Here is an 8,462-nt window from a genome sequence, read left to right as displayed (position 1 = left end):
TTCCCCGCGCCGTGCCCTCTCCCGCCTTTTCTCCGTGCCGGATGTGCTATGGCGGCGGTGAGACGGGGCAAAGGCGCCCGGACGGACACCGGCGCCGGGGCTCTGGGAGACTTGCGCGGGTGCCCCAGCGCTGTCCCTGCGCTGTCCCGGAGCCGTGACGCGCCCATACCGAGCCGTGGGTGGGTAAGAGCGCCACGCACTCGCCGGGCGTAGTTACAGGCAGGACAAAGGACGAATTCCCACAGTGTAAAGTTAACGATCGTTTTGCTTTGCCCCTGACATCAGTAACATTTCCTACAAAGGACATAGAAATAAAACTGAAATCAGTAACATCAAATTCGTCTGGGACTTACGCATTCCAACGTACTAAAAGAGGAGTATTGCAGTACATGGACCAGAATGAAATTCTACAGTACAAATAACTTCAGACAAGTTTAGTTTAACCTGCTGGTACTTTTCTTGTAGCTTCTGTGCAGCTGAAAATGTCTGAGAGGCTGTGGACTAGAAGAAAATAAGCCACGAATAAGAATACTCTTCATCCTCTACTGTATTATACATTATTCCAAAGTGCAGCTGTAAAATCCATATAAAAACAAAATGATTGAGGAAGTGGGAGCTCAGAGCAGTTCACCTCACAGTCTTCCTTTCCTGAGTTATTCTGCGGCTGATGGAGGTACGAGTGGAGTAGCGAGGGAAATTATACTGTTGCATGGAATTACTTAGAGCAATAGTGACAAGAGAGCAGGAAAATCCATGTCCTAGCCTGTGATGATGCTATCTGCCTGTGTTCCTGACAGTATGAGTGCTGCTTCTTCACAGCATACCTAAAAGAGATCCTTGTGTTTAAAAATGAGGGGTATTTTTGTCTAATAATATAGTCACTAGAAAACAAAGTCGTTTTAGACTAGATGATCTCTGCTGAAACATCTTTGCAGGATGATATATGTTCTGGGTAAGGCCATATTTAATATTTTTCATTATGATCCTTGGCACAAAAGGTAGGAATCGGCTAATGGTGCAGAGCTGAGAGCCTTCATAGTCTTAAGCAGCAACAAGAGAAACTGAGTGACCTTGAGAGCAGTGTAACAGAAATGTGAAGAAATGTAAAAATTCTGTTTATAATTGATGTCTTCCTGGGAAGGTGGTTAACTTCAGCTACCACACACATAGATGAGACTGCTTTTTAGTGCTTTCTAGAAAGAACAAAAACAAAATGCTCAGGATGTATTGCAGTCTTGTGACTCTCTAAGGTTTTAATCTCATTGGGGTGAAGGGAGAACGATAAATAAATAAATAAATCCTTTCAAAAGAACTTATTCCTACTGAAGACTAGAGTGGGATTTTAAAGGTATCATGAGGAAGTTTTCAGTGCCTCTGTGTGAACTGGTCGGCTCTGGATTTTAACCCATAAGTTTTTGAAGCTCTGGAAAATGTGAATTAGGTTTAAGGAAAGCTTCTGATGTTATAATCACCAATCATTACTGTAAATATTGATAAAAAATAGCATGGCCATAATTTTATATGTATTTTTAGGGCAAGAAATTTAGCAGTATTTTTGCAGGTGAAACTTCTGAGACATTTAAGATAAGCAGTTATCAGCATTAGTTTTGTTCTCTCTGTTGTGTATCTTGACAGGCACTCTTAACAAGGACATGGTGGGCAGTGTGGGGGGGTTTTTTGGCTTAATGTTCTTTTCAAAATGAAGGGCTTTTCCTACTCTAGTCGATCTCAGTGATTTATGGTGGACTGAATTGTTGGTGCAGTTTCCAGCAGATCACTGGTATTGCTGAGATTCCCGGGACTTTGATTTTTTCCCTCTGTCTGGGGAAACCCTGGTTTACCTGTCCTTTTTCTTCTGCCAATGGCTTAGATTGTTGTCAGTATTAAGAGCATTGAGTTTTTAGATCATGTCAAACTTAGTGTTCACCCACCAACCCTCTCTCACTTCCCTTGTTCCTCCAATGCTGTTCTTTTCCTACTTGTCTCCACTCTAATAGTTTATCCCTTTAATGAGAGAAGGCTACAAATTATTCTTTCTAAGTGAGATAAGCACTTGTGAGCTCTATTTTATCTAACCAAGACTGGGAAGTCATTTGCCCTTATTTGTATTAAACAGATGTATATACTTTACCGCAAGTCATTAGTGCTATAAAGAGATTGCCTTCCTATTGATAGCCTGGATGGGGAAATTGAGGAGTAAGTTGCCAATAAATAAAGAGTGTGCTTATAAGCAGTATTGATTCTCTCTGAGCCACAGAGAATTGTTTTGTTAGTAAAACTCTTCCTGAATGTGCAAGTGAGGATAAGAAAAAAGATAGTCAGGGATTACTGAAAGAAGAGAGGACTGGGGTATGACTTGGGGTGAGAACCTTATATTGTTTTTCTTTGAAGGGTACAGTTTGTAAAGACAGATGACAAAAATGTGACAGCAGTTCTTCTGGCCCTCCTCAGAAATACTGCAGGCAATCCTTAGAAAACTGAAGGGTTAATGCAGTTTTTCATATGACACACAGTTTCAGAATGATCAGAGAGTTCCCCAAATCATCATGAAAGAAAATGAAAGTATCATTTGCATAGGAAATGAAAGATTGGTGAGATTCAAATTCCTTTTGTCCTTCTGGATTTTGCAACAGTTTGAAAATGCTTTTCTTAGCTGTTTGGGGAATGTTTTAACATATGTTGGTAGACAGCTGTTAGGAGCCAATTCAGGAGCAGGTAGGAAGAGGAGCAGAGTCCATTCACTGGGAGCTGGAAGAACAGTGGATTACTCAGGTCTATAGTGCTTGCACTGTCTTGTGTGTTCCATATTCATCCAGGTTGCTGAAAATAAGTATTATTTACAGAGCCATTTTCCAAGAAAGACAACAGGACAGAACTGGATGGACAGCAGAACAAAGCTACAGTGCAGTGGTGTTCTCTGTGAAACCATGTTCAATGGTAGGATTCCCATCACCTTCAGTGCACATATTCCATGATGTAATTTGCATTTGTAAGCTGACAGGCTATTCCTTTAAGAGTATCTTGAAAGAATAACAGATTATAGTATTACTTCAGCTTTGACAAATCTTTTAATTGTGGTGAGTTAGAAGATTCTCCTGGTGATGTGCTGATCTTCCTCACATTTATTTGAAGACATAAACCAGTGATAAATGATGGGCCTACATCAACTGTTTAGTTATGTGAGACACAATATTGTAATTACCCTGAATGTGGAGCAGTAGATCAGCTAAATAATATCCATTTTATATTGTTACTCTTAGTAACAAAAAAAATGAAATGTATTGGACTGATGCACATTAAAGATATCCTGTGTCTTCAGGAAGCTGTTTTCTTCAGATTAAAATGGCAGTACGAATTCAAAAAGTTTCAGGTTATATTACAAATGCATCATATACTGGTTTCTTTATGCAATTTTCCTCACCATTAAGACATATTACGTGTGAATGTATCTAAGAAATTATATTATATCTGTGGGGGGTTTGGTTGGTTGGTTGATTGATTGTGGTTTGGATTTTGTTTGGTTTGGTTTTTAAACACTTACCTCATGTTTTTTTTCCAAAAGGCTCTTACAGAATTCATTACCTCTTCTGCACTTAGGTTTGATCTTCTGTTTAGATTTCTTTCCTTCTATTATTTTTTATTCCTACATTTGGTGATGATGTTATTTAGGTTTTCTTTGGGAGGTTCGTTATATTTATTCCACAGTATTTAAAAATTAAAGAATACTTTTTAAAAATCAGGAGTTGTCAAAACACTCAAGAAAAGAATCTTCCTTGGAAACAAAGCTGTTTATGCTGTGATTTGCCTTCCATATTCACCCAGTCTGCTGAAATTAGTATTATTTAAAGGTGTATTTCTAGGGTAGACTATAGGACAGAATTGAATTCACACCACCTGAGGGCACTGTAATACTATTTACTTTAACTTTCAAGGCAAATACAAAAGGGTAGTGTTGGAAATGGTCCCCATTTTTCTTCCTCTTACTATTAATATTAACTTCTAGGACAAGCATACCACTGAAATGAATCATAATTATTAATAAAGAAAAGACGTGTTGTTGAAGGCAGGTATCTTGGAAAGAAGGCTGTCCTTTTCTCCTGTCACTAAAAATTTTTCCTTGTGCCCACTGTAGAATGATGGTAATTTTAAATACAATGCTAATATTATTTTGAATTATGTGTTACTAGTGTGGCAGTGATTGCTGTATAAAATCGTGAAATTGTCTAGGTTGGCGAAGACCTCCAAGATCAGGGAGTCCAAGTGCTAACCAAACACCACTGCAGTAGCCACTGAACTGTACTCCTGGGCTGCGGTTCTGGCTGTTTATTTTTGCTGCCTCCTGTCTGTGTGCAGAAAAGTGCAGAGCTGATGCAAAAGCACCCAGTGATTATGCTGTGTTCATGTACTTACACTACTTGTACTACTTAGCTAGAATCATAGAGTCACTGACTGGTTTGAATTGGAAGGAACCTTAAAGATCATTCAGTTCTAATGGCAGGGAGTGCTACGGGCACGGACACCTCCCACTAGACCCGGTTGTTTGAAGAATATAAAAAAGTGAGAAACAGGAGCAGTAAAAAGCTCCCTACATGGACACTCCTGATGTGGCTTGTTTTCTCTGTCTTGCCAGGTTTGCGTTCTCTCTCAGCTCTTTCTACACTGCCATCTCTCTCTTTTCTTTCTTCTGTACTGTTTTTCCATCTGCTCTCTAGTAATTTGATTTCACCATCTTGTTCTTTTCTCTGCTAGTGCAGGAAGAGGGTCTCCAAGTATAATTCCAATAAGAAGGGCTCTGTGCAGGTCAGGAGCTTCTCTGCAGGAAGATGTGCTTCCAGAGCTTACAGCCTTTGGCAGTGGTCACTCCTTCCTTCTGACAAGGAAGTGGCTGAACTCTTCCAGTGTATATTCACTTGAAATCACATCCTGGAGCCTATTTGTTGTTTTTATACAGCATGCGACAGAGTGAAACCTTCAGGTCAAAAACTAGATAGGATTTATAATTTTGTTAGAATAATAACCAAATGTGTTTCCACCAGAAAAATGCCTCAAGACTGTACTTTTTTAGTTTGGTCATTTCAGCAATCTAGGAGTAAATTCAGGAATACTTCTATAGATAACACATTCTACAACGACCAATTCGACTGCAATAAATAATACTTCTAATTTGTGTGTGCTAATTGGATTAGCAATGGAATTATACTGTTTCTTTTGCAGTTGGAGGACAGAAGTGAATGAGCTCAACTGTGTTTTGCATAACAGGATTTCTTGGTACACACAATGGAAAACAGAAAGTTGTGTCAGATAATGTAGTTTAAAAATACCCTGGAATGACTCATTGAGGAATTATCGTGTATTAAAGAAAAATGAAAGTTAAAAAAGGATTTTAACAGCTGTATTTAAAGACAACTCTACCTTTAAATGGCACGGTATTAACCCTGTATTAGGGATAGGAATAAATATGTAGTTATTTAAGAGATCTAAGCTCTTCCAATAAAGCAATTCCAATAAAACAGAAAAAGACAAGAATATCCTGTGTAACTAGTCCTGTTGGTTTGCATGTCTTAACTTGTCTTTATAGATACTTAAGTATCTTGAAACAGTGAGATGAGATTAATCTCTTGCAGATACTTTCCTTCCTTGAAATCTGATCAATCTAATACATTATTTTATTACAATAAGGTCATCAGTATGAAATATATATAATTTACATTCCTGAAATCTGACTAGGAAGTTAGTTTTTGCACTAGTGAGAGACTGAATTACTTTGGAGAGGACCTTTGGTATGTGAAACATGAACACTACAGGGAGAAGGAGGGCTGTACTTTGGTTTGAGGTCCTGCGGAAGCAGAGGCACAGAATTCTCCAGTGCTTGGGGATGCCACAACTGGAATGTGATTGCCTGTCCAGCCTTAGTTCCTCTTCAGAAATTCTGGTCTGTAGAGAACTCTAAATGCCGAAAAGCCGAGAAGATGATAAATAAGAGTGTTTTGAGGGTCTCTGTGCCATCTAAAAGTTGTGCATTTTATCTCAGAGGCCTGAGATGGAACTTAAAGGTGAGAACTCCCTTGGCATAAGATTTGCTAATAGATCAGTTGCTTTAGGTTTTGGCTTTAGTTTTTTAATATTTTGGTTTGAGGTTTGGACACTTCAGTTTTTATTTTTGTCTCAGTGTAGCTGAAAATCACATTATAGCATCATTTATGGGATTAAATATAGCTATTAACTAGAGATACACTTACCTGTAAAAATCACAGGGAAAATGTGGAGGGAATGTTATCACAAAAACATGGCAAGAACCAAATTTTAAGATCTTGTTACAGTGGAGCAATAGCCAGAGTCATTCTTCCATGCTTGCTAAACATGAAACCTCAGCTTTCCATGAGCACATGCTTGTTGATATAGTCGCAGGTATTGATACAAATGAGAGATCCAAACCTTTACGCAGAACTCTAGAGAATGGTAGCTGAGAAGAGGAAATATGAAGGTAAAGATGCAGTGATATAAGGGTCCTGCATCCTTTAATCTTAATTCTCAGCTCCAAAAAAGCTTTAGGATATGTTCTGTGTTTCACAGCAAGTGTTTATTGAATGAAATAGATATTTAGGCAGTTTTATTTCTAGCAGATTTTTTCATATATAGTAGCAAACACTTTCCAGTGATACTGTATCAGCATGGAATGTAACTTTTTTTCCATATGTACACTCTGTATGTAAAATCATGAGGCTTAACTTTACTTTCACGCATTCTGATGTGCACTTTCTATCCTCTCACATGCCAAATGACCAATACCTCTGGGGTTTTTTTTCTTTCTGGCACTAACTTTTGCTTATTTGACATCCAATTTGCCAAATGAATTATGACAGTAGTCCTTTCTTCTGCTCTGTTGCTTCACCTTACTCCACACTATTATTCAGGTTTTCTGGGGTTATTCTTCTTCCCCACTGCCCCTTGTTTTGATAATGAAAGATTGGATTTATTTATACTGATTAAAATAATTCTGAATGGTTTTGCATTCATTTTAGCTCAGATAAACTGAATTGCAAAAATTAAATATATCTTGTAACCACTTATGCAGAACGTGAGGACTTTTTATTGATTATATAGAAAAACTCTGTATGAACTCACATTCTGAAGGAACAAAATTACTAACAAAATCTGTCGTTGGAACAGGGGTTAAGAGACTAAGAAGCAGTAGCTACAAGAAGATATATAAAGGACTAAGAAGCAGTAGTTATAAGAACTCATGGAAAGAAGGGTTCAAAAGGACCTTCTCAAAGGGAGAATAGATTGTGGAAATACTTTATAGTTGTGTCTTTCCAAACACAAACATTTAGAAAATGTCTACTTCAATAGGAAAGATAATTAGAATGGCAAATTAGACATCTCTAAACGTGACGAAGGCAAAAAACATCATGCATTTTGAAGATGAAATGCTTTTTTTCTGTAAAGACAATATTTCTCTTGAAGTACATACATCCTAATTTATCCACAAAATAGTCAGGCAAAAGGAGATGGGCTTAGTGCTTGCCTGTTAGTGCAGTTAATGTAGAAGAGGAAATATCTTACTAAGTGTATGCATGCATACCCAGAAGAATGGAGGGGAGAACCCTGTGCTATCAAAGGTTCCTCTCATCAAGGCTTGCAGCCTGCCTGTCTACCCAGGCCGGTTCCTAGCCAGAAGTCCCATGACCATGTTAATGCTAAATCAGGTCAGTGAGAGCTGCTTGCTAGCCAATTACCAAGTTGCATAATGTGGTGACTTTTTTCCATGCATAAAGAAGCTTACTTTGTGCTGGATCTCAGTCTTACCCTGGCTGTTCTGACTCTTCAGCCTATGCTTTTGGCCCTTCCCTATGATTATATAGGAAAATTATGTACTGGGGTATAATACTTCTGTTAGAAGTCAACAAGAAGATCAGGACAGTTATCTTTGTGCATTGCCTTTCACTATGGCAAATTCATTGTCAGTCCACCCTGCATCCTTGCATGAGAAAGCCTCATCTCCTCTCTCAACACTCACTCCTTTGCTTTTCTTTCCAAAGCACTGAGTAACACAGGTGTTGTGGGATTTCACACACAGGATGTCTCAGGCAGTCTAAGTTTATCTGCAAGATTTCTGATTATGCTCTGAAGCAGTCTGTGCAATTCTTGCTGTTTTAACTCCAAAGGACTGCTTAGCAAATTTCTGTCTACAGTTTCACCACAGTACCTGGCTGTCCAGGCTGGTGACCAGCTGTGTGAACCTCTGGCAGTCCCTCCCCAAGGTGCATCCTTCTGACCACCTGCTGGGCCAGAAGTGAGCATTGCAACTGCAGTGCTCCCAGAGCATGAGGAAAAAGTGGTGGCACTGGTCCTTCCGTGTATCCTTACCAATTCCCTTCATCTCATTTTTGCCCTGGTTTAATGGGACTCACTTTTTGTGATAGAATTTAATGGCATTTGGATCAGTATAAGCCTTCATT

Source organism: Corvus brachyrhynchos, unplaced genomic scaffold (genome assembly GCF_000691975.1).
Source record: "Corvus brachyrhynchos isolate BGI_N302 unplaced genomic scaffold, ASM69197v1 scaffold514, whole genome shotgun sequence".
Lineage (NCBI taxonomy): Eukaryota > Metazoa > Chordata > Aves > Passeriformes > Corvidae > Corvus > Corvus brachyrhynchos.
The sequence above is the reverse complement of the archived record's forward strand: the minus strand, read 5'-3'. Positions refer to the sequence as shown.